The following is a 26,761-nucleotide window of genomic DNA, read 5'->3' as shown; positions in this document are numbered from 1 at the left end:
AATATAACCGGGGCATAAAAATCTATATTTTTTTTTTACAGAAAAAAATTCCTTCCTCCGAAATTTTGTGATTCCCGCGCATGTTTTTGGATTTGGCACAACTAGGATGATTTTTTTATTAAAAAACATTTAAAACTAATAGAGGAAGAAAAACCCCTAACACTCTCATCAGATCACTTCACGATGATAAAGGGAAAAGTTATGAACCCTAGCTTTCTCCATCCTAATTGATCGTGATCGACACCGCTCATCTCGCCGCAAGAACCCATCATGGGGCGGTGGCTGGTCTTCATCGTGGTGGGAATTTGAGCCCAATTTTTGCAAGCGGTGAACGACTTTGTCGATGGCGTTGAGGGGTTTGGAATCATCGGTCTGAGGAGGAAAAGGGTCAAACAAGTCGTCGTCGTCGTGGGTGGTTGGGTTGGGTGGTGGTGGTGGTAGGGAGCCCCTAACATTCCCTCCTCCCTCCGCCCGCACCGCTCATCTCGCGCGTCCTTTCTCTCTCCGCTGTTGAGGTATGTACTTATGTCTGTTGGGGTGGGTTTTTCTATTTTGGGTGTTTTGGTGCTTTCCTCTCAATTAGTAGCATATTCTACCTCCTCTGGTGCCTTTGGATACTTGCTTGCTGATTTAGGTTGTAATTTCGTGGTGCGGTTCTGTATTCTGATTTTGGTTCCCATCTATCATGCTAAAATCTCTTTGGAAAAGCTGTTTTTTCTTGACGCCAGTTATGTTCTGGCCTTGTGTATTTGATGAAGTCTCTAGATGATCTTTGCCACCATGATGGTAGTGGCCTTGCATTTGATAATTGCGGCTGGAGTAGTATTTACCCTCATGGAAGTCTTTGTAGACCTTTCCCAATTGATGAATCCTACATGGGAGTCATAATGGAGACTCGGTAGCCACCTTGTTGGCATAAAATATATTTTCTTCTTTGGAGTTCTTGTAATTTATCCCAATCCTTTTGCTTTCATTATATTTGTCTAGTAATTGAAGAGAGGCCTCTGTTTTTAGCTGTCATGTAATTTCTCTCTTTGAAAATTTATAGTTTCTGTGTTCAAAAAAAGAAGATGCAGCAAATAGAATTAAAGTGAGTAGAGGTGGGGTGTGTCTCTCTTATATTACTTTCTTTATGCATGTAGGGTGAGATTGAGGTAAAAATGTATTGTTTAATCTGCTTGAACATTATCTTGCTCGTGAGCACATTTGTATCTCCAAGAGAAACTAGTCATTTCTTCCTACTTGATTTTTTTTATAGATGACCCTATATATTAGTCCCTTTGTTGTTAATCTTGTGGAGTGCAATCACAGTTCTAATGAGAGATGATAGGTATATTACTAGCATCATGTGAAAGCCTTGATCATATACTTCCTTTGATTTTAATAAAGCTTTTTTCCTTTTCAAAAAAAAGATAATTGTTAAAACTCTGTATTTTACTTGTGTGGTTTGTTTTTTTATCATATCAATAGGTGTTTCAAGTAACTGCTCGTGAGTAAGAGTTAAGATATATATGGGCCAGTGTATGTAGTAGTTCCAAGACTTAAAATATTCATTAAAATCATTGAATAGTTTCTTGCTGTCCTTGGAATCATACTGTTATGCTCTAGTTTTTATGTTGGGGTGGGCTATAGGCTTGGAGCTGTTTGTTTCCTCGGATTTTTAGCAGCTGCAAGATTCCTAACGTTTTGTCCTATGCTTTCCTTGGCTGTTACAGGTTGATGAGGACATGTTACTATTGGTTAGAGGTTGTGTTAAGCCAATAAGGCAGCAAGGGGGTCATGGTGATTTGGTTTTTATGACTGAGTTGATGATTCGGGTTCATGATCCTTATGCTGGGTGTTAATTGGCGAGGTCTAATCTATGCTTGGAGTTGTTCCAAGCTGGTTCCAAGGTTTTTATAAGCTTTTATTTCTAGCTATCCTAGATTTTTAGTATCCATGTAATGTATCTTTTGTTGTTTAAAGTTGGTGTTGTTTTCATTATGTGTCAAGTTATCTATTTCATTTGCATCAATTAGAATCTTCCTTGAACTAGCTTTTTTCTTGTGCTTATTTCTAGTGCTTCCAGGTTAAGCAGGACTGTATCAACTGTGGTGTTTGCATACGCAAGTACTTCTGTGGGACATGTAAACTCTTTGATGATGTAAGTGATTCATCATGGAACTGAAGAATTTTGTGTATGAGAGATGTTCATAAGCTGGTGCTTATTCTTTCACTAAATGTAGCATGTAGTTTGGTGATGAATTATGTAGTTTGGTCCAAACTGATAGTAATAATTTCTTTTATCCTCTTTTTCTTTCCTTATTTCTGAGTTTTATGAACAGGTGCTAATCACTAAACCTAAGGTTCTCAACTAAGAAAGATCCAGAGTGGCTAAAGGACGTAAGGGAACAAGAGGTAAAGATCGTAGAAAGTTGCTTGTGAATATTTTCTCATAAAAATCTAGCTAGCAATTTAGAACAATGGACATTTGTTTGTGAATTTTCATTTGTGGATAACTTGCATGTATATAGTTTAGCTATGTCAGTGGGTAACTTGTGCAGACAAGTACTCTATTTCAAACTTTTAGCACTATTTGTTAAAATTCTCTTGATAACTTTAGATCATGTTGATTTTTTTTGTCCATTTTTACATGGCAGGCTATACTGGTTTGTTGCAATTGAAGCTGGAATGGGTACAAATGTTTTCTATTGTCTCAAGATTTTGAAGCCTCCCCATATCCACTTTTCCTGTCTTAGGATTTGGACATAAAGAAAGGGCACATACTTTTGCATTTGTTGTTGCAATTTTAACTCGTGGTTAGAATTTTATCCTCTTTTCTATGCTACTTTATAGAGTAACCCCAGATGCTTGCTGCTATGGCTTGTCATAGGCTGAGATGTAATTTAAGTAGGCCAAATAAGAATTAGGCCTTCTTCACTTTACCTTCTTCCTGAACATTTGAAGCCTTTCAGAACATCCTTTATTTGAGTTCATGGGTTTCTTTTGATTGTTTGATATCTTTGTTTCTGTTTCCCTTTCACTCAATGTTTTGGGTAGCCAATAATACTTTTAGAGGACGATTGGATCTAGATGGTAGGTAATATGCAGTTAAGTCGATTGATAGAAATTTCTTCTCATGTTAGCACACCTATCTATCATTGTATTAGGCTTATAATTTTAATGTTAGATTGCAAGCGCAGATGAAAAAAAAGTAGCTTAAAAGCTTCTAGAAAGCAATTGTGGTCTAAAGCTTTTTGTAAAAAACCACTTTGATGGCAACAGTTATAAAACTGTGGCCTAAAAGGCGTTAATAAACCGTGGCATAAGCAGCACAAAGAAACCGTGGCATAATTTCTCAATAAACCGTGGCTGAAATTTCTAGGGCCACGGTTTCCCAAACGAGGTATTATATAAACCGTGGCATTAAGATTTTAAGCGAACCGTGGATTTAACTTCACAAAACCGTGGCACTTGAGCTTGGCCACGGCCACATACACTGCGACATGAAAACCGTGGCCTAAGCTTTTAACCACGGTTTTTTGACATATGCCCGCGGTTTTCTGTGCGCAGCAGAAAGCCAAAAATGCTGTAGTGAGTATCTCCTTGTGGAACCCCTTCCACCCCCTCGAGGCTCACCTGACGCCGCCGGCGATGACGGTGAGGGGGAAGAAATACGTTTTGGCTTTCTCCCACGCTTGGCCGAAGATCCCCCACGCTCGATCACACCTTCATTGTTGGAGGAAATGGTACCAGATCCCTTCAATTTGCGAGGTCTTCCTCTTTTCTTTTTTCCAGAGTCCGGAGTGGGTCTTCCCTGAATTTTCCTAGAATCAGAAGCTAAGGTTTGCTCCTCCAATACCAAGGGATGAATCGGGTCCACAAGGCAGAAGCTCTCCAACGGGCACGGTAAGGGCGGCCCAATAAAAGGTTTTGGGCTATGGGGGGGATGGCCCAATGTAAGTGCCTCACCCCTTAAGTTGGAAGCAAGCCTCTCATCATCCCATAAAGGTTTTAACCCTAAAAGATCCCACCTCAGCTTAAGGCTATCTATTCCCATCCCGCTATTCAGCGAAGCAAAGGTCCCCCTATTTGAATGTTGACAACGTTAGGTAGTCTGAACCAGAGGTCTAGGTAGTCTGTGGATGCTATTCTTAGTCGTATGTTGTCCCCAATGCATAGGTGTAGTACTCCCTGTGGCCCAAAATTCCGCAAAGCTAGTCCCATCGCTGTCGTATTTTTGAAAACATTCCCCAAAGCGGGAACGAGTCCCTGCTCCCATTCTGCACCCTCTATGTCCTCCAAAGATGCGCCAGCGTTGACCTCGCCCCCCTGCGCCGACATACCTGTCCCCTCCAGTGATACCTGTACCGGTACCAATAACTCCACTTGTGAGTCCGCCACCACTGTATCCTCCGACGAAGATACCATCTCCCTCGGAGAGGCACCAGAATCCTCCTTTAACCACAGAGCTTGGCTGCATCTCCAAGTTCCCCTTCCAGAGTTACTTCTAGTACTTGATCCTCAATCGTAATGACTATCTTGTGACGTGCCACCAATGGAACAGGGGAACTCACGAGTAATCGCGCATAGTCAAACCTTGCTCCCAAAGCAGTGTCTTCATCCATAGAGACCAGCTCTCCAATGTGTCCCGCAAGGAGATGGAAGAAATCATAGCTCCAAGCCCCAGGGGGATGTGCCACACTCTTACCCAGCACAAAAATCGGGTGGGTTTGTCAAAGGGGGTAGCGGGTTTTAAAACTGAGAACATATTTCCCAGGTCACCTTCGGAGCTAAGAAAGTGGAACATTTCCTGCTGATTTCCGAATTCAATGGCCACTTCCCGAGCACCCATGGAAGCAACCTTTGTTTGTAACCATCCCTGTTTCTTCAAGAATTCCATCACCGCGCGGACGCTCTGCATTTCTCTGAGAGTTGCCATTACCGTTCTTCTAACTCGCTCCAGTGAATCCTCCTTTGGTCGATATAGGGCCTCTGAAGTTGTGGTTTTCTTGAGTTGCACCATTGGAACACCATTCACCCTAGCCTTCCAACGATGGATATTTCCACCATACTCATGTCGTACATTGAATCTGCTATCATTCCTCCGTTCGTTGCGACTCGCGAAGAACGGGTACCTCGCCCTCGATACCTTGATAAAGCTCCCGTTGAGCTTTTTCCCATTCAGTGCTTGAGCCGCCGCAGTCGCGTCCACCGCTTTGCAGAACCGAACGAAGCCAAACTTGTGCCTTCGATGGCTTTTTCTGTTCCTCTGAACGAAGACACCAGCAAGATTTCCCCATCTTGCGAAGGCCTCCTTCACATTGCTGTAAGATGTGGTGTCATTGAGACCATCCATGTAACGCCCCGATTTTCAAGGGTTACTTAGTGATCAAAAGTAAATTAATCATGCTAATGAACTTTCGAAATCATAAAAATGCAGGTATATTTTTTTTTTCCTTCTGAAACATAATACTTTCTAATACTTTCCAAAACATGCTCTACGATGAGTAATAAATAATACCCAATAATAGTACCCTTACATCAAAGTATTTAATTACAACATATACTCCAAAAGGAAAATAAACTAAAAGGCTCATATGCCCACCGAGCTCCCCGCAATCTCCACACGGCTAATCTCTGAATCGATAGCTCGTCGTCACATCATTTCCTTGCGGCGTCTCCTCGCCTGTGTCCATCGGTCTCTTGCTCATCCTTTAGAGCGGCGTCGTCGAACATTTATAACAGAGAAAAGGTGCAAGGGTCAACTTCTTATACCACAAGGCCATAATTAGGACGTGCACACATACGAGCAAGTAAGAGCATGCATATTCACATATATAATCACCTATCAAGAATCTTACCAACGGCATACTAATACATCCCTAAGGAATTCTAGATGTAGCATAAGATAAGGATAACACTTCAACAAGCAAGGCACAAGGCCCACAACCACACGTTGCACCTTATAGGGAATTCAATCGTCTAACACAAGCCACAAGACAACAACCAAAGTTCTTACGTCAACGACGTTCAAGGGAACCTATGTGTCTCTATATTGTTAGCGTATGCTATATGCTCAATGCTCAATGCACACCATGATCCGGATAAACGCCAACTCCATACCAGGCAGGCGGGACAAAGACCCATCCAGCAGTCAATTGCCACTTATCTAATGACCCTTCCCATGCAGTCATTAGCCAACACCTCGGCGTACCCTATCCAAGCAGTACCCTCGGTCAATGCAATGATATGTTCAATGAATTAGTCAAACAAAAAAGTTATAGTCTTCTGTCGTTTGATGACGACTTCACCACACCTTAACATGAGTGATCGGGGTCACCAACTCATAGGTGTCACCAGCTATCCGTCGCCACGGTAGCCCAACCATCGTGGGTTCCACGTTCGATCTCATTCGATCAATATCGCCCATACAACGCTTATCATTCGATAAATATCAGGGCATACTATATCATGCATCATAGGAACATAACTCAAGACTTACATTCATCATGAACATCCTAAGAGTTCATCATATCATATTCAACAAGTAGTCATGTACTCAACAAGTAAGCATGTTCTCACAAGTAATCATGTTCTCAAACATCAAGGCACCTAAGCATGTTATCATTTATCATGTTCATAAACAATTTCTCATGTTAATCAAGCATTCTTAACTCATAAAATTCATGTATATCATGCATATAATTCAGGGCAACAAAACAGCAGAAAATGGTAGAATTAAAATTGAAAACTGTATTAAACTAGCAATCTAAAATTTATGAAACTTTCACAGATTTAAGGAATTTAAGTTAGCTTTCAAATAAAATTGGTTTCACCCGATTTGGACTCATATCCAAGGAGTTATGCCCAAAACAATACGAACTGTCCAGCTTACTCGGCAGCAGAAAAAGGGGTGAACTAAAATTGCAAACTGTATTAAACCAGCAGTCCAAAAATTATGAAACTTTGACAGATTGAAGCCCTTTAAGTTAGCTTTCAAATAAAAGTGGTTTGACACAATTTAGACTCGTATCCAAGGAGTTATGCCCAAAACAGTTCAAAGTAGCAAAAAAAAAAAGGTCTCTTGGCGCTGGAAGGACAGAAGTCCCACGCATGTGCGTCGTCTACCCACGCACATGCGTCCATAGCTGCAGGTTCCCCACGCATGTGCACCAGATAAGCACGCACATGCGTCGCGGTTCTGTACCTCTTCCGAGTTTCATCCATTTCCTCACTTTTAACTTGATTTTTAGCCCAAGACTTAACCTTTAAGTTCCCTTTCATGATTATAAGGATCATACAACATACTAAGCTCATTTACATAAGTCTTCCAAGGTCTTAACATGTTCATAGTCATCAAACAAGTTCATGCAATTCCTAACACACAATTCGTGCACGCTAAAGTCCAAGACCCGGAAGTGCCCTTACCTCGATCGGTGGCTTTCTCCTTAACTCCTCTAGTCTGATTTCCTTCCTAGCCTTTAGCTCCTCGTAATGAAATGAACAAGGTGTTCTTCACCTTCACACAAGCACACAATGCACACAACCATCATTCATCAAAATCAAATAGAAATCACACACACTCTTAACTAAGTCTAGCACTTCTCATGAATGAACTTAGTCTTAAGAGTTCATGGGTTTTGAGTTTTGAAACAACACTTTGAATGATCTTTGAGAGTTAAAAACTGAACTTTTAGCCTCAAGGCTCTTAAGAAACAAGCTTGAAAACCTACTCTTGGAGTCTTTACTTCATGAGAACATTGAAACATCAAGATTCAACCTTTTGAACAAGAAAAGGTTTTATGATGAGTAGTTTTCTTCCTTGGCTCTCCATTTTCGAAATCTAAGGTTCAGAACACAAGAGCATGAAGCTCTAACATCAAGCTTCAACCTTTTTCAAAACACTTTTCACATGCATGAAGCCAAAGAGACCACAAGCTAACCACAAACATGCAACAACAACAACTCAGTTTTTAGAAAAGGTGAAGAGAAAGATAGCTCCTTTTTGAATTTGGAAACCATCACCATGATCCTCACCTTGAATGCTAACTCTTTTGTCAAGGAATGGAAGACAAAAGATGATTTCTTGGTGGTGTTTAGAGATGATGAAGATTTCAGTTTTTGGTAAGAAGGATGAAGATAAGATGAAGATGATGTTCACTCTCTCTCACTTATCTCTCTAAAGTCCTCTCCTTTCCTTCCCTTTGGTTCAGAAATCTGATGGGAAGCTTCTATGATGAGAATATGGACAGCTCCCAAGGTCAAAGGATGGCTTGTACTTGTGGTTTTGGTCCGTTTTCCCATGCACACTACTTTGACAAAGTCATCATGCTACTGGTCTTTTTATCTTGGTTCATGAACCCTATCCTGTTAGCCTTTCCCTCCAACACTCCAAATCTGAACATTCAACCTCACAATCAGATATTTTCTAGCCAATTTCGTGATTGGCTCGTTTACGAGTCGAACTCGACTCGTTTTCGAGCCGAAAACACTACCGGGCGAGTTTCGCGACCCTATATCGATATTACAGTCAAAATTCTCGAAATTACGCGTGGATCATCGTAATGATAAGGAAAATATTTATTTCACATTCAAATAATAATTCGATGACGAAAGGGCGCTCTCGGCGAAACTCGTCGGTTCGACCGTTTTCCGTAGTGCAGCCGAATTCTCCGACGAACGAAGAATGAAACACTTGGAAAATAACTTCGATATTAATAATCAAAATACTACATTCCTAAGATAAAATTCATCGTACAAGGTCACACCCATAAACATCACATTAACCTGAAGGTATGAAAAACGGTAGAAAGGGGGGGTTTGAATAACGTTTTCAGTACAAAACTTTCACCTTAAAGATTTTGACAAATCTTTCGAGAACTTAAGTGCAAAAGATAAGAGATAGAAAAGCACACAAGGATTTTATCCTGGTTCACTTGATAAATCACTCAAGCTACTCCAGTCCACCCGTTAAGGTGATTTCTTCCTTCTTAGAATGAAGGCAATCCACTAATCAGGTAAGAGTTACAACTGCACTTGAAACCTACAAGTGACTAACAATTACACTGACTTAGCTCACACTAAGATTCACTCTCTTAGTCTTCTCTAGGATCCGATCAACCTTGATCTCCTAAAGGAACTAAACAAACTGTTTATCAAAGAATTGTTTACAAGAGATTTGCTTCTAAAAAGCTAATAGTAAACTCAATGAATTTCAGATGAAAGAAAGCTTAGAATAATTTGAATATGTCTTGCGCGTATGTATTGCTTCTTTTTGCTTCTTTCAATCTTCAGCCTCTATATATACTCCAAGGATTAGGGTTGAGCAATGCATGGGAAATGCTACCGTTGGAGGGCAGTTCTGGAAAATCCAGCTTCTGCTGTGGCTGAGAACGTTAGGTAGGTCGTCAGGAAGGTACACTTGCTTTTGTACTTGGATAGCGACTTGACCTTTTAACCTAGGAGACTTCTGATCAGAGGAATGCTTCGTATTGGAACTTGTGAAGCCGGTTGATCAGAGTCAGAGGGAAAGCACAGATCCTCTGACCATTGTTTCTTCTGATTCTGAACTCAGAGGGAAGAACATGGCCTTCAGAGTTTCTTGCTTCTGGACTTCAGAGTTTCCACTATTCAGCTTCTGGATCTTCAGAGTCTTCTACACCATCAGAACATCTGAACCTTCAGTGTTTCTTGGTTATCAGAACTTCTGGATCTTCAGAGCTTCTAGTGACTGAGTCCTCATCAGAGTTTGTATAACTTCAGAACTTCTGAAGCTTTTCCACTGTTCATACTGAACATAGTGAATGCGAAAGCGTTGCTTGGGTCACTCTTTGTACACAGTGCTTCTGATTTGTGTGAGATTGAGTTGAGGTCAGAGCCTGTAAATAGCACACTCAGAAAAACACGTTAGAGTACCACAATTGTTCATATCAAAAGGTTAACTTGTAATCATCAAAACATAGAGTTGTACTACTAGATCAAAACTTGATCTTACAATCTCCCCCTTTTTGATGATGACAAAACTAAGATTTTTGATGAACAATTCTTAAACATTAAACTGAATTCACTCAGAGTTTAGAGATATAGAATAATACTTATCCTGATGTGAATAGTTTATCTTGCTCATTCTGCATTCAAGTCACTGCTTGATTCTGAGCTTAGCTCCCCCTGAATCTAATACTTGATGAAAACGTTAGTAAAGTCTAGATTCTGAGCTAAATAATATAAGAGTTCAGAGTGAAAAACTTATGACATAGATGAAAATCGAGTAAACAGAGCGCATAAGTAATCAGAGTCATGGACAAGGTATCAGAGTCTTGGGTATCAGAGTCAACTTATAATCACTTCAGAAGAAGTGAAATGTATTCCTTGTATTTGCCCAGTGACATATCTATGGTCATGAAGGTGGAACTCTTAAATTCTCCAAAAGAAAAATAAATCACACTAACACATCTTACACATCTCACACTAACACATCTTACACATCAAAAAGGGAAGGAAAGGAGAGGACTTTAGAGAGATAAGTGAGAGAGAGTGAACATCATCTTCATCTTATCTTCATCCTTCTTACCAAAAACTGAAATCTTCATCATCTCTAAACACCACCAAGAAATCATCTTTTGTACTGAAAACGTTATTCAAACCCCCCCTTTCTACCGTTTTTCATACCTTCAGGTTAATGTGATGTTTATGGGTGTGACCTTGTACGATGAATTTTATCTTAGGAATGTAGTATTTTGATTATTAATATCGAAGTTATTTTCCAAGTGTTTCATTCTTCGTTCGTCGGAGAATTCGGCTGCACTACGGAAAACGGTCGAACCGACGAGTTTCGCCGAGAGCGCCCTTTCGTCATCGAATTATTATTTGAATGTGAAATAAATATTTTCCTTATCATTACGATGATCCACGCGTAATTTCGAGAATTTTGACTGTAATATCGATATAGGGTCGCGAAACTCGCCCGGTAGTGTTTTCGGCTCGAAAACGAGTCGAGTTCGACTCGTAAACGAGCCAATCACGAAATTGGCTAGAAAATATCTGATTGTGAGGTTGAATGTTCAGATTTGGAGTGTTGGAGGGAAAGGCTAACAGGATAGGGTTCATGAACCAAGATAAAAAGACCAGTAGCATGATGACTTTGTCAAAGTAGTGTGCATGGGAAAACGGACCAAAACCACAAGTACAAGCCATCCTTTGACCTTGGGAGCTGTCCATATTCTCATCATAGAAGCTTCCCATCAGATTTCTGAACCAAAGGGAAGGAAAGGAGAGGACTTTAGAGAGATAAGTGAGAGAGAGTGAACATCATCTTCATCTTATCTTCATCCTTCTTACCAAAAACTGAAATCTTCATCATCTCTAAACACCACCAAGAAATCATCTTTTGTCTTCCATTCCTTGACAAAAGAGTTAGCATTCAAGGTGAGGATCATGGTGATGGTTTCCAAATTCAAAAAGGAGCTATCTTTCTCTTCACCTTTTCTAAAAACTGAGTTGTTGTTGTTGCATGTTTGTGGTTAGCTTGTGGTCTCTTTGGCTTCATGCATGTGAAAAGTGTTTTGAAAATGGTTGAAGCTTGATGTTAGGGCTTCATGCTCTTGTGTTCTGAACCTTAGATTTCGAAAATGGAGAGCCAAGGAAGAAAACTACTCATCATAAAACCTTTTCTTGTTCAAAAGGTTGAATCTTGATGTTTCAATGTTCTCATGAAGTAAAGACTCCAAGAGTAGGTTTCCAAGCTTGTTTCTTAAGAGCCTTGAGGCTAAAAGTTCAGTTTTTAACTCTCAAAGATCATTCAAAGTGTTGTTTCAAAACTCAAAACCCATGAACTCTTAAGACTAAGTTCATTCATGAGAAGTGCTAGACTTAGTTAAGAGTGTGTGTGATTTCTATTTGATTTTGATGAATGATGGTTGTGTGCATTGTGTGCTTGTGTGAAGGTGAAGAACACCTTGTTCATTTCATTACGAGGAGCTAAAGGCTAGGAAGGAAATCAGACTAGAGGAGTTAAGGAGAAAGCCACCGATCGAGGTAAGGGCACTTCCGGGTCTTGGACTTTAGCGTGCACGAATTGTGTGTTAGGAATTGCATGAACTTGTTTGATGACTATGAACATGTTAAGACCTTGGAAGACTTATGTAAATGAGCTTAGTATGTTGTATGATCCTTATAATCATGAAAGGGAACTTAAAGGTTAAGTCTTGGGCTAAAAATCAAGTTAAAAGTGAGGAAATGGATGAAACTCGGAAGAGGTACAGAACCGCGACGCATGTGCGTGCTTATCTGGTGCACATGCGTGGGGAACCTGCAGCTATGGGCGCATGTGCGTGGGTAGACGACGCACATGCGTGGGACTTCTGTCCCTCCAGCGCCAAGAGACCTTTTTTTTTTGCTACTTTGAACTGTTTTGGGCATAACTCCTTGGATACGAGTCTAAATTGTGTCAAACCACTTTTATTTGAAAGCTAACTTAAAGGGCTTCAATCTGTCAAAGTTTCATAATTTTTGGACTGCTGGTTTAATACAGTTTGCAATTTTAGTTCACCCCTTTTTCTGCTGCCGAGTAAGCTGGACAGTTCGTATTGTTTTGGGCATAACTCCTTGGATATGAGTCCAAATCGGGTGAAACCAATTTTATTTGAAAGCTAACTTAAATTCCTTAAATCTGTGAAAGTTTCATAATTTTTAGATTTCTAGTTTAATACAGTTTTCAATTTTAATTCTACCATTTTCTGCTGTTTTGTTGCCCTGAATTATATGCATGATATACATGAATTTTATGAGTTAAGAATGCTTGATTAACATGAGAAATTGTTTATGAACATGATAAATGATAACATGCTTAGGTGCCTTGATGTTTGAGAACATGATTACTTGTGAGAACATGCTTACTTGTTGAGTACATGACTACTTGTTGAATATGATATGATGAACTCTTAGGATGTTCATGATGAATGTAAGTCTTGAGTTATGTTCCTATGATGCATGATATAGTATGCCCTGATATTTATCGAATGATAAGCGTTGTATGGGCGATATTGATCGAATGAGATCGAACGTGGAACCCACGATGGTTGGGCTACCGTGGCGACGGATAGCTGGTGACACCTATGAGTTGGTGACCCCGATCACTCATGTTAAGGTGTGGTGAAGTCGTCATCAAACGACAGAAGACTATAACTTTGTTGTTTGACTAATTCATTGAACATATCATTGCATTGACCGAGGGTACTGCTTGGATAGGGTACGCCGAGGTGTTGGCTAATGACTGCATGGGAAGGGTCATTAGATAAGTGGCAATTGACTGCTGGATGGGTCTTTGTCCCGCCTGCCTGGTATGGAGTTGGCGTTTATCCGGATCATGGTGTGCATTGAGCATTGAGCATATAGCATACGCTAACAATATAGAGACACATAGGTTCCCTTGAACGTCGTTGACGTAAGAACTTTGGTTGTTGTCTTGTGGCTTGTGTTAGACGATTGAATTCCCTATAAGGTGCAACGTGTGGTTGTGGGCCTTGTGCCTTGCTTGTTGAAGTGTTATCCTTATCTTATGCTACATCTAGAATTCCTTAGGGATGTATTAGTATGCCGTTGGTAAGATTCTTGATAGGTGATTATATATGTGAATATGCATGCTCTTACTTGCTCGTATGTGTGCACGTCCTAATTATGGCCTTGTGGTATAAGAAGTTGACCCTTGCACCTTTTCTCTGTTATAAATGTTCGACGACGCCGCTCTAAAGGATGAGCAAGAGACCGATGGACACAGGCGAGGAGACGCCGCAAGGAAATGATGTGACGACGAGCTATCGATTCAGAGATTAGCCGTGTGGAGATTGCGGGGAGCTCGGTGGGCATATGAGCCTTTTAGTTTATTTTCCTTTTGGAGTATATGTTGTAATTAAATACTTTGATGTAAGGGTACTATTATTGGGTATTATTTATTACTCATCGTAGAGCATGTTTTGGAAAGTATTAGAAAGTATTATGTTTCAGAAGGAAAAAAAAAATATACCTGCATTTTTATGATTTCGAAAGTTCATTAGCATGATTAATTTACTTTTGATCACTAAGTAACCCTTGAAAATCGGGGCGTTACATGGATGGTCTCAATGACACCACATCTTACAGCAATGTGAAGGAGGCCTTCGCAAGATGGGGAAATCTTGCTGGTGTCTTCGTTCAGAGGAACAGAAAAAGCCATCGAAGGCACAAGTTTGGCTTCGTTCGGTTCTGCAAAGCGGTGGACGCGACTGCGGCGGCTCAAGCACTGAATGGGAAAAAGCTCAACGGGAGCTTTATCAAGGTATCGAGGGCGAGGTACCCGTTCTTCGCGAGTCGCAACGAACGGAGGAATGATAGCAGATTCAATGTACGACATGAGTATGGTGGAAATATCCATCGTTGGAAGGCTAGGGTGAATGGTGTTCCAATGGTGCAACTCAAGAAAACCACAACTTCAGAGGCCCTATATCGACCAAAGGAGGATTCACTGGAGCGAGTTAGAAGAACGGTAATGGCAACTCTCAGAGAAATGCAGAGCGTCCGCGCGGTGATGGAATTCTTGAAGAAACAGGGATGGTTACAAACAAAGGTTGCTTCCATGGGTGCTCGGGAAGTGGCCATTGAATTCGGAAATCAGCAGGAAATGTTCCACTTTCTTAGCTCCGAAGGTGACCTGGGAAATATGTTCTCAGTTTTAAAACCCGCTACCCCCTTTGACAAACCCACCCGATTTTTGTGCTGGGTAAGAGTGTGGCACATCCCCCTGGGGGCTTGGAGCTATGATTTCTTCCATCTCCTTGCGGGACACATTGGAGAGCTGGTCTCTATGGATGAAGACACTGCTTTGGGAGCAAGGTTTGACTATGCGCGATTACTCGTGAGTTCCCCTGTTCCATTGGTGGCAGGTCACAAGATAGTCATTACGATTGAGGATCAAGTACTAGAAGTAACTCTGGAAGGGGAACTTGGAGATACAGCCAAGCTCTGTGGTTAAAGGAGGATTCTGGTGCCTCTCCGAGGGAGATGGTATCTTCGTCGGAGGATACAGTGGTGGCGGACTCACAAGTGGAGTTATTGGTACCGGTACAGGTATCACTGGAGGGGACAGGTATGTCGGCGCAGGGGGGCGAGGTCAACGCTGGCGCATCTTTGGAGGACATAGAGGGTGCAGAATGGGAGCAGGGACTCGTTCCCGCTTTGGGGAATGTTTTCAAAAATACGACAGCGATGGGACTAGCTTTGCGGAATTTTGGGCCACAGGGAGTACTACACCTATGCATTGGGGACAACATACGACTAAGAATAGCATCCACAGACTACCTAGACCTCTGGTTCAGACTACCTAACGTTGTCAACATTCAAATAGGGGGACCTTTGCTTCGCTGAATAGCGGGATGGGAATAGATAGCCTTAAGCTGAGGTGGGATCTTTTAGGGTTAAAACCTTTATGGGATGATGAGAGGCTTGCTTCCAACTTAAGGGGTGAGGCACTTACATTGGGCCATCCCCCCCATAGCCCAAAACCTTTTATTGGGCCGCCCTTACCGTGCCCGTTGGAGAGCTTCTGCCTTGTGGACCCGATTCATCCCTTGGTATTGGAGGAGCAAACCTTAGCTTCTGATTCTAGGAAAATTCAGGGAAGACCCACTCCGGACTCTGGAAAAAAGAAAAGAGGAAGACCTCGCAAATTGAAGGGATCTGGTACCATTTCCTCCAACAATGAAGGTGTGATCGAGCGTGGGGGATCTTCGGCCAAGCGTGGGAGAAAGCCAAAACGTATTTCTTCCCCCTCACCGTCATCGCCGGCGGCGTCAGGTGAGCCTCGAGGGGGTGGAAGGGGTTCCACAGGGAGATACTCACTACAGCATTTTTGGCTTTCTGCTGCGCACAGAAAACCGCGGGCATATGTCAAAAAACCGTGGTTAAAAGCTTAGGCCACGGTTTTCATGTCGCAGTGTATGTGGCCGTGGCCAAGCTCAAGTGCCACGGTTTTGTGAAGTTAAATCCACGGTTCGCTTAAAATCTTAATGCCACGGTTTATATAATACCTCGTTTGGGAAACCGTGGCCCTAGAAATTTCAGCCACGGTTTATTGAGAAATTATGCCACGGTTTCTTTGTGCTGCTTATGCCACGGTTTATTAACGCCTTTTAGGCCACAGTTTTTTAACTGTTGCCATCAAAGTGGTTTTTTACAAAAAGCTTTAGACCACAATTGCTTTCTAGAAGCTTTTAAGCTACTTTTTTTTCATCTGCGCTTGCAATCTAACATTAAAATTATAAGCCTAATACAATGATAGATAGGTGTGCTAACATGAGAAGAAATTTCTATCAATCGACTTAACTGCATATTACCTACCATCTAGATCCAATCGTCCTCTAAAAGTATTATTGGCTACCCAAAACATTGAGTGAAAGGGAAACAGAAACAAAGATATCAAACAATCAAAAGAAACCCATGAACTCAAATAAAGGATGTTCTGAAAGGCTTCAAATGTTCAGGAAGAAGGTAAAGTGAAGAAGGCCTAATTCTTATTTGGCCTACTTAAATTACATCTCAGCCTATGACAAGCCATAGCAGCAAGCATCTGGGGTTACTCTATAAAGTAGCATAGAAAAGAGGATAAAATTCTAACCACGAGTTAAAATTGCAACAACAAATGCAAAAGTATGTGCCCTTTCTTTATGTCCAAATCCTAAGACAGGAAAAGTGGATATGGGGAGGCTTCAAAATCTTGAGACAATAGAAAACATTTGTACCCATTCCAGCTTCAATTGCAACAAACCAGTATAGCCTGCCATGTAAAAATGGACAAAAAAAATCAACATGATCTAAAGTTATCAAGAGAATTTTAACAAATAGTGCTAAAAGTTTGAAATAGAGTACTTGTCTGCACAAGTTACCCACTGACATAGCTAAACTATATACATGCAAGTTATCCACAAATGAAAATTCACAAACAAATGTCCATTGTTCTAAATTGCTAGCTAGATTTTTATGAGAAAATATTCACAAGCAACTTTCTACGATCTTTACCTCTTGTTCCCTTACGTCCTTTAGCCACTCTGGATCTTTCTTAGTTGAGAACCTTAGGTTTAGTGATTAGCACCTGTTCATAAAACTCAGAAATAAGGAAAGAAAAAGAGGATAAAAGAAATTATTACTATCAGTTTGGACCAAACTACATAATTCATCACCAAACTACATGCTACATTTAGTGAAAGAATAAGCACCAGCTTATGAACATCTCTCATACACAAAATTCTTCAGTTCCATGATGAATCACTTACATCATCAAAGAGTTTACATGTCCCACAGAAGTACTTGCGTATGCAAACACCACAGTTGATACAGTCCTGCTTAACCTGGAAGCACTAGAAATAAGCACAAGAAAAAAGCTAGTTCAAGGAAGATTCTAATTGATGCAAATGAAATAAGGCTCTTGTTGGTCAGGGACAGGGTGAGCTGGTTGAGCCAAAGGGTCTGCCTCTTGTAAAGGATTAGCCAAGATAGGTTCATCTGGGTCTACTAGACGTTCAGGTCTAGGGCCAGGATATCTCCTAGGGCTTGGACAGGTAAGGTAATATTCCTCTAAGGTAGACACCTTTTCTTTTCTAACCTCCATGAATTTTCTAATGGATTCAGAGTTATTGGAGGGAGAAGAATCAGCAACATTGGTTGGGAAGGATACAGGTGTAAAGGCTGTTGAAGAGTCTGTATCCGTGGTTCTGGCAGCAGGACGTTCTGATGCTCTGGGAACAGAGTGATCAGACGTTCTGGGTTGTGGTTCTGTTTGGTTTGGCTCTGGTTGTTCATGGATGATTGGTTCAGAAAGTAATGGGTCATACGGAATGGTGAGGAGAGAGGTTGGTTCTTCTGACCTAGAGGGTTGATTCTGAAGCAAATTCCAGAGAGGTGCTTCAGTAGGGGAAGGTTGAAAGAAGGAAGATCTTGGGGAATGTGGTGGAGTGGTGGTGTGTGCGGCTGGCTGGGATTCAGGAATAGGAGTGAGGGGATTTGAGGAGTGTTTGAGCATAGCAGAAATAGGGAGTGCATCAAATAAATTCAAATCATCATCAGAAGCAAGTGCAGGCTTACTTGAATGTGCTGATGATCGAGTCACTCTGGCAGAAGGTTCAGTCCTTCTGACCACTTCAGCAGCTGGTTCCACCCGAGTAGGCTTCACCACGATTCTGACCTTCTTCTGCTTCTTCTTAGGAGGACCATCCTCACTATCACTATTATCACCATCATCAGGCTTTCTCTTCGTCTTCTTGACCAGAGGGACATCAGATTCCTCAGAGGATTCTTCCAGAACCATCTTCCTCTGAGCTTTCTTTTTGGGAGGAGAAGGAAACTCTGGAGCTGGCGGCAGTCTGCTGACGAAATCATCAAGGTCAATTTCGAATCCTTGAGCCCTGAGGTCTTCAACATAGCATCTGATGGCGTCAGGATTGTCTGCCTGAGTCCACAGAGGGTAGTCATTCAGAGGCATCCTTCTTCCTCTGATCTCAGAAGATGTGTCTTCATGAGCAGGAGCAATCTTCTTCTGGACCAAACCCATCTTCTTCAGAGAGTTTGCAGTGAAGACATCACTGACAATTGTGCTCAGATCCTCTACACATCCAGCATTAACCAGATCTTGCACCAGGTTGCTTTCAATGAGAAAGTCTGAGAGCAGCCTCCCAAAAGGGATATATTTGATTGCAGACTTGATGGAGGCGGTGGTGCGAGACTTCCGGATGCATTCCTTCAAGTAGGAGAACAGGAAGTAGGGAAGGCAGATCTTCTTCTGATCTTGGATGAAGAACAACATCACCTTCTGGTTGAAGTTGATGTAGTCTGGAGAACTGCCCTTCGGTCTCTGGTTTATGCAGTGAAGCAGGATCTTGTGCCAGATCCTGAGTTTGGGGTGAAGATCCATCACCTTGTAACTCGTCTTGCCCGGTTTGAAAGTGGTGTACAGGGCCTGGTTGATTGTGTCCTTGGTGCTGGGTTTCAGCTTCGATTCCGTGAGTTGGAAACGAAACCCATAAGCAGTGTCTGCACCTAGCAGATTCACGAATGACTTCTCAGTGATGATGATCTTTCTTCCAAGAATGTGAGAGACCACCTGAGTATCATCGCAGTCGGCGTGCTTCCAGAATTCCTTTACCAGTTTCTCATACACCGGTCCTCGAAGTCGGTTGAAGTAATTTCCCCAACCTTGAGCTTGGACTTCAGGACGAAGATCAAACCCATTTGTAGCCAGGTTGTCGAGGTCGAATCTCCATTCTGCCAGGACTTGAAGTTCCTCAGGAGCAAATACGCAGTGAACGGCACAGCCCCGTTTTGCAATTGGAACAATCTGCTCTTGAGCTTGAACTTGTTCTTGTGCCGGGTTCTCAGAGCCCCTTTGACCCGTTGCTAGACCAACTACCATGTGAGGGAACTGAGGTGCATCTGCAGTAGATCTTCTGGTTTGTCTCACCATTTTGAAGTGGTTGAAGGTTTGAGGTAGAAGATGAAGGTTGGAAGATGAAGAAAGATCGAGAGAGAAATCGAGAAGAGCGGTTTTGAAAAAACAGAGAGATCGAGAGTAAAAACCGGAAGTGAAAGAGAACGTGTGTGTATAGTGGGTTTTATCAAATAACCGTTGTTGATTCAAAAAGCACTTTTAAGATCAACGGTTGAAAATTAAAGATAGATAGTAACAGTAAAATACACAATCACACACAGGAGAGAAGCACATCTACACGCAATCATAACAGACTGTCACACGGGCACAAAAAACTATGCATCAGAAATTCTGACACACGTGTTGTTGTCTCAGCTTCAGAGTCAGTACCAGTGGGTACACACACTCTGATTGAGTTACCTTCTGGACTAGACATCTTCTGATCAAGAAGTATCATAGTCAGAGGTTCTGATCCATCTTCACTCTGGACAAAAGTCCATGTTTAGATTTTTCAGAATAAAATTAAATCTATCTTCAGCTAAGGGCTTTGTAAAGATATCTGCCCATTGATGGTCAGTATCAACAAACTTCAGAAGAAGTACGCCCTTCTGTACATAATCTCTAATAAAGTGATACTTTACCTCAATGTGCTTTGCCCTTGAATGCAAGATAGGATTCTTACTCAATGAGATTGCAGCAGTGTTATCACAATAGATTGGGATATTGCTCTCAAGGATCTGATAATCCTCCAGCTGATGTTTCATCCAGAGCATCTGAGTGCTGCATATTGCTGCTGAGATATATTCTGCCTCTGCAGTTGATAGTGCAATGGTTGATTGCCTCTTGCTTGCCCATGAGACTAGATTGCTTCCCAGAAATTGACAATTTCCTGAAGTACTTTTTCTCTCTGTTCTATCTCCAGCATAATCAGCATCACAATAACCTGAAAGCTTATACTCTGATGTTTTCTTATACATCAAGCCAAGGTTAGTGGTGCCTTTCAGATACCTTAGGATCCTCTTAACAGCAGTTAAGTGGGTTTCCCTTGGATCTGATTGGAAACGAGCACATAAGTGAACACTAAATAATATGTCTGGCCTAGATGCAGTTAAGTATAGAAGTGAACCTATCATGCCACGATAGAGCTTCTGACATACTTTACCACTTTTATCTTCTTTCTCCAGAATGCATGTAGGATGCATTGGAGTCTTGGCCACTGTGGATTCCAGCATATTGAACTTCTTCAGAAGTTCTTTAGTGTACTTGCTCTGATGGATATATGTTCCTTCTGGTGTTTGATCAACTTGTATTCCCAGAAAGTACTTTAATTCTCCCATCATACTCATCTCAAATTCAGCCTGCATCATCTCAGAAAATTCTTTGCATAGAGATTGATTAGCAGAACCAAATATAATATCATCAACATAAATTTGCACAATTAAGATATCATCTTTATAAGTCTTGCAAAACAGAGTTGTATCTACTTTACCCCTTACAAACTCATTCTCCATAAGGAATGAGCTAAGTCTCTCATACCATGCTCTGGGAGCTTGCTTCAGACCGTAGAGTGATTTCTTCAATTTGAACACATGGTCTGGTTTCTTCTCATCTTCAAAACCTGGGGGTTGATGAACATAGACTTCCTCTGAGATATAACCATTTAGGAAGGCACTCTTTACGTCCATCTGATGTAGAACTATGTTGTGATTTACTGAGAAAGAGATCAACAGTCTGATTGCCTCCAGTCTTGCTACTGGAGCAAATGTTTCAGTGTAGTCTATTCCTTCCTGCTGGCTGTAACCTTGAGCAACTAGCCTTGCCTTGTTTCTGACTACATCTCCTTTCTCATTCAGCTTGTTTCTGAATACCCATTTCGTTCCAATAACATGGACACTCTCAGGCTTCTTCACTAAGCTCCAAACATCGTTCTTGGAAAATTGATTCAATTCTTCTTCCATGGCCAGAATCCAATCCTTGTCCTGAAGAGCTTCATCTATGGACTTGGGTTCAATTAAGGACACCAATCCTTTCAGACTCAGCAAGGTCTCTTCAGAGGGTCTGAAGGCAGATCTGGTTCTGACTGGTTCGTCTTTGTTACCCAGAATCAATTCCTTAGGGTGAGCTGCAGTGATTCTGCTCTTCTTCAGAGTTTGTGAGTTAGAGGGACCAGCTTCTTCCTCTGGTTCATCTTCCTCTGGCTCAGCTTCCTCTGGCTCAGCTTCCTCTGGAGCTTTGCCTTTGACAGAAACATTAATGCTTAAATCTGCAAACTTTTCAACTAGCTTTGACTGGTCAGAGTCAAGCTTATCATCAAATCTAACATGAATAGATTCTTCAATAGTCTTAGCATCAGTATTATAAAATCTAAAACCTTTAGATCTATCAGAATAACTAAGTAATAGACACTTAGAAGACTTAGCATCAAATTTATGCAATCTATCCTTAGTATTGAGAACATAACAAACACAGCCAAAAGGATGAAAATAAGAAATGTTAGGTTTTATGTTCTTCCACAATTCATAAGGAGTCTTATTCAGAATTGGTCTCACAGAGATTCTGTTCTGAATGTAACATGCTGTATTTACTGCCTCTGCCCAAAAGTGCTTAGCCATGCCAGTTTCTTGGAGCATGGTTCTAGCCATCTCCTGAAGAGTTCTGTTCTTCCTCTCAACAACACCATTTTGTTGAGGAGTTCTGGGACAAGAGAAATCATGTGCAATTCCATAGGAATCAAACAGACTCTCAAACTTATCATTCTCAAACTCTCCACCATGGTCACTTCTGACACGCACAATCCTACAAGCCTTCTCGTTTTGCACTTGAGCAATGAAGGTAGAGAACACAGCATGAGACTCATCCTTGCGGGTTAGAAACTTTACCCATGTCCAGCGGCTATAGTCATCAACGATAACCATCCCATATCTCTTGCCACCTATAGACTCAGTTTTTACTGGTCCAAAAAGGTCGATATGCAGAAGTTCCAACGGCCTTGAGGTTGAGACAACATTCTTTGCCTTGAAAGGGACTTTTGTGAATTTGCCTTTCTGACATGCTTCACAAAGAGCGTCTGAAGCGAACTTCAGATTGGGTAAGCCCCTGACAAGGTTTAGCTTGCTCAGCTGAGAAATCTTTCTCATACTGGCATGCCCTAACCGTCTATGCCATACCCACTGCTCTTCATTAACAGACAGAAGGCACTTCACATTCTGAGCCTCCAACTCAGATAATCTGATCTTATAGATGTTGTTCTTCCTCTTGCTGTTAAATAGAACAGAGCCATCGATCTGACTTACAGCCCGGCAGGACTTTTGATTGAATATAACATCATAACCCTTGTCAGCTAATTGACTTATAGACAATAAGTTATGTGTTAAGCCGTCTACCAATAACACATTATCAATGCATGGACTACTATCTACACAAATAGTACCAGTACCAACAATTTTACCCTTTTCATTTCCTCCAAAGCCAACTTCGCCTCCAGGCTTAAGTTTTAGCTCTCGGAACATACGCCTTTCTCCCGTCATGTGACGCGAGCATCCACTGTCCAGATACCATGATTGGTGTTTCAGTGGAGCTATCAAGGATATCTGCAACATAGATAATCTTGTCCTTAGGTACCCACTTTCTGGGTCCTCTCTTGTTAGTTACCCCAGAGGTTCTGATCACCTTGGGTGTCTCAACATGATATTTTAAAGGAATATTTGCATGATATCTAGTCATAGAGAAAGATCCCTTTTTAAGAGGGTGTTTAGCAACTTTAGCAGGTAAAGAATCAGGCAATATGGTACCAGAGGGAACAAAGCATTCATACAAGGATTTAGCTTTAGACATAGAAGGCTCATTTCTAATTGGTTTAGAATAGCCAATGCCATGCATTCCATTTCTGCTTACGCCATAGATCATTGAAGCCATTAAGCTTCTATCCACGCTTTTAGCTAGGAATCTTTGAAAAGACTTTTCATACTTATATTCATTTCTACAATCAGAGGCATCACAGGCAACAATTTCTTCTAACTTAGCAATCTGGTTCTTAAGCACAGAGTTAGAATTGATCAAAGCATGATTATCATTTTTCAGATCAGAAATAATTTTCTCATGTTCAGAAGGAGTCTTGGAAACAGCAGATAAGTTCTTTTTCAACTTTTTATGCTTAGACAATAAGGAGTTATACTTATCCATAATATCAGACAAAGCATGTTTCAGTTCAGAGGTAGAGAAGGAAGCGAATACCTCGTTTTCATCGTCTGAGTTAGGATCTCCTTCTGATTCTGAGTCAGAGTCAACAGCTTCCTTTGACTCTGCTTCCTTGTCTTTGACAATTGCCATGAGTCCTTGGACTTCATCATCAGAGTCAACATCCTCTGACTCTGATTCATCAAATGTCACCATCAGACTCTTCTTCGTCTTGAAGTGCTTCTTTGGCTTCTTGTCTTTCTTCAACTTTGGACAATCACTTTTGTAGTGCCCAGATTCTTTGCACTCAAAACATGTGACTTCCTTGATTGAAGACTTCTTCTGGCCTGAGGACTCATACTTTCCTTTTGCCTTTCCAGAGCCTTTGAACTTGCTCTGCCTGTGCTTCCAGATGCGGTTGAGTCTCTTGGAGATCAGAGTCAGCTCATCTTCATCAGAATCTTCTGATGCTTCTTCAGATTCCTCTTCTTCAGCTTGAAGAGCCTTTGACTTCTCAACCTTAGCCTTTTCAGATTTGGATTTCAAGGCTATGGACTTTTTCCTCAGATCTTGCATCTCTGAGCGCTTCAGCTCATGGCATTTCAAAATGCTGATGAGTTCTTCTAAACTCATATTCTCAACGTCTCTCGTGAGCTCTATTGAAGTCACCAAAGGCATCCAACTTTCAGGAAGACACCTAATGACCCTTATGACATGATCTTTTGTTGTGTAGCTCTTGTTGAGAGGTCGTATGCCAGCTACAAGCAACTGAAATCTGGAGAACATTTCTTCAATGGACTCATTTGGCTCCATGATGAAGGATTCATACTTTTGGATCAAAGACAATGCCTTTGATTCTTTGACTTTCTTGTTTCCTTCATGAGACATCTTCAGAGATTCAAAAATGCCTTTAGCAAACTCACGATCTGTAATCTTCTGGTACTCTTCATAGGAAATAGCACTTAGAAGAATTGCTCTTGCTTTGTGATGTTGTGAGTACAGCTTCTTTTGATCTGCAGTCATCTCTGACCTTGGGATCTTCTTGCCATCTGCATCAACTGGACGCTCGTAGCCATCCACAATAATATCCCAGAGATCTGCATCGAAACCCAGAAAGAAACTTTCCAGTCTATCTTTCCAATATTCGAACCTTTGACCGTCGAACATAGGAGGCTTTGCATTGTAACCATCTCTTTGAGTTTCACTGGTGGTGGCAGCCATTGTTTTTCACACCGGCCCGGATCACTGAACACTGTTAGGTGTGGTAATCAGAACTTGCGCTCTGATACCAATTGAAGGTATGAAAAACGGTAGAAAGGGGGGGGGTTTGAATAACGTTTTCAGTACAAAACTTTCACCTTAAAGATTTTGACAAATCTTTCGAGAACTTAAGTGCAAAAGATAAGAGATAGAAAAGCACACAAGGATTTTATCCTGGTTCACTTGATAAATCACTCAAGCTACTCCAGTCCACCCGTTAAGGTGATTTCTTCCTTCTTAGAATGAAGGCAATCCACTAATCAGGTAAGAGTTACAACTGCACTTGAAACCTACAAGTGACTAACAATTACACTGACTTAGCTCACACTAAGATTCACTCTCTTAGTCTTCTCTAGGATCCGATCAACCTTGATCTCCTAAAGGAACTAAACAAACTGTTTATCAAAGAATTGTTTACAAGAGATTTGCTTCTAAAAAGCTAATAGTAAACTCAATGAATTTCAGATGAAAGAAAGCTTAGAATAATTTGAATATGTCTTGCGCGTATGTATTGCTTCTTTTTGCTTCTTTCAATCTTCAGCCTCTATATATACTCCAAGGATTAGGGTTGAGCAATGCATGGGAAATGCTACCGTTGGAGGGCAGTTCTGGAAAATCCAGCTTCTGCTGTGGCTGAGAACGTTAGGTAGGTCGTCAGGAAGGTACACTTGCTTTTGTACTTGGATAGCGACTTGACCTTTTAACCTAGGAGACTTCTGATCAGAGGAATGCTTCGTATTGGAACTTGTGAAGCCGGTTGATCAGAGTCAGAGGGAAAGCACAGATCCTCTGACCATTGTTTCTTCTGATTCTGAACTCAGAGGGAAGAACATGGCCTTCAGAGTTTCTTGCTTCTGGACTTCAGAGTTTCCACTATTCAGCTTCTGGATCTTCAGAGTCTTCTACACCATCAGAACATCTGAACCTTCAGTGTTTCTTGGTTATCAGAACTTCTGGATCTTCAGAGCTTCTAGTGACTGAGTCCCCATAAACATCACATTAACCGAGCATTAAAGCACTAAACCGAGAAATTGACCGAGTTTATTTATCTTAACTCTCTCGGGTCTTACATTTCTACCCCCCTTAAATTAGTTTCGTCCTCGAAACTACAAGTCTAAAGGTAGCTCTAACTGCCACACTCTCTTCTATTCACCCGAAGTATCACCTCTATCTAAGCTCTTGGTAGCACATCCACAAACCACCACTTAGAAAAAAAAAATCAACTCGACGCCGAAAGCTCCTTCTCTAGCTCGATAATTCCAACAAAATCCAAACCCTAGCTTCTTGATCACATCTCACTGAATCTTAAGTCTCTCATACTCATAGCATGATTCCTCAATCCCTATGATCTAAACCGTTCTCAAGTCCAAATCTCTGCTATCCCCTCACCTATCAACTTCTAACGTGATTCCATTTCTTAACTCCACATCCTCTTCCATAAACATCAAGAACTTAATCCCCAACTCATTTTCCACCCTCTAACAAAAAAAAAACAATTAATGCCAACTTTCTCACTCCTCTCATCACAAAGGAATACACTTAACTCGAAATCGAATCTTCTAAGCTATTCATCCTCTAACAATTTCCCCTAGGATTTCACACAACCAAACATTGAATCCCTCGACTTAGTCTCTCTCTCTACTTGGAGCAATCGTGTGAACTAACCAATTAAGGATCTCACAACCAATTGTACAATTCCTTCGTCATCAACTTCTATACTTAGGTACTATTTTCACGGACAATCAAAGACAACACCGAACGACAACTCCGAAAATTGCTTAAGTCATATAAAACGATTCTACCCAACTCAAACTCGAACGAAAGAGATTCAAACATTCACTTTCCACATTCAACCTTCTAGACATAAGTCCTAGCTCACGATTAATTACTTAACTA

General features: G+C 41.2%; 4 long non-coding RNA genes across 4 annotated transcripts; 2 read left to right on the top strand and 2 right to left on the bottom strand.

Annotated features, from left to right (window-relative positions):
• Positions 1–164: 164 nt before the first annotated feature.
• Positions 165–3,216, top strand: LOC130718482 (uncharacterized). The gene is made up of 5 exons (XR_009012644.1): positions 165–515; positions 1,716–1,892; positions 2,060–2,143; positions 2,325–2,397; positions 2,640–3,216. It is a non-coding gene; the product is annotated as an uncharacterized LOC130718482 (long non-coding RNA).
• A 2,216-nt stretch (positions 3,217–5,432) lies between these two features.
• On the bottom strand, positions 5,433–8,296 carry LOC130720130 (uncharacterized). Its single transcript, XR_009012943.1, has 3 exons — positions 8,020–8,296; positions 7,411–7,501; positions 5,433–5,694 (listed from the first exon to the last, which is right to left on the bottom strand). It is a non-coding gene; the product is annotated as an uncharacterized LOC130720130 (long non-coding RNA).
• A 2,833-nt stretch (positions 8,297–11,129) lies between these two features.
• LOC130720115 (uncharacterized) lies at positions 11,130–13,992 on the top strand. The gene is made up of 3 exons (XR_009012942.1): positions 11,130–11,406; positions 11,925–12,015; positions 13,731–13,992. It is a non-coding gene; the product is annotated as an uncharacterized LOC130720115 (long non-coding RNA).
• Positions 13,993–16,240: 2,248 nt separating this feature from the next.
• On the bottom strand, positions 16,241–18,090 carry LOC130716599 (uncharacterized). Its single transcript, XR_009012091.1, has 3 exons — positions 17,283–18,090; positions 17,029–17,101; positions 16,241–16,786 (listed from the first exon to the last, which is right to left on the bottom strand). It is a non-coding gene; the product is annotated as an uncharacterized LOC130716599 (long non-coding RNA).
• Between the last annotated feature and the right edge of the window lie 8,671 nt (positions 18,091–26,761).

Source organism: Lotus japonicus, chromosome 5 (genome assembly GCF_012489685.1).
Source record: "Lotus japonicus ecotype B-129 chromosome 5, LjGifu_v1.2".
In the NCBI taxonomy this organism is placed as follows: Eukaryota; Viridiplantae; Streptophyta; class Magnoliopsida; order Fabales; family Fabaceae; genus Lotus; species Lotus japonicus.
The sequence above is the reverse complement of the archived record's forward strand: the minus strand, read 5'-3'. Positions and strand labels throughout refer to the sequence as shown.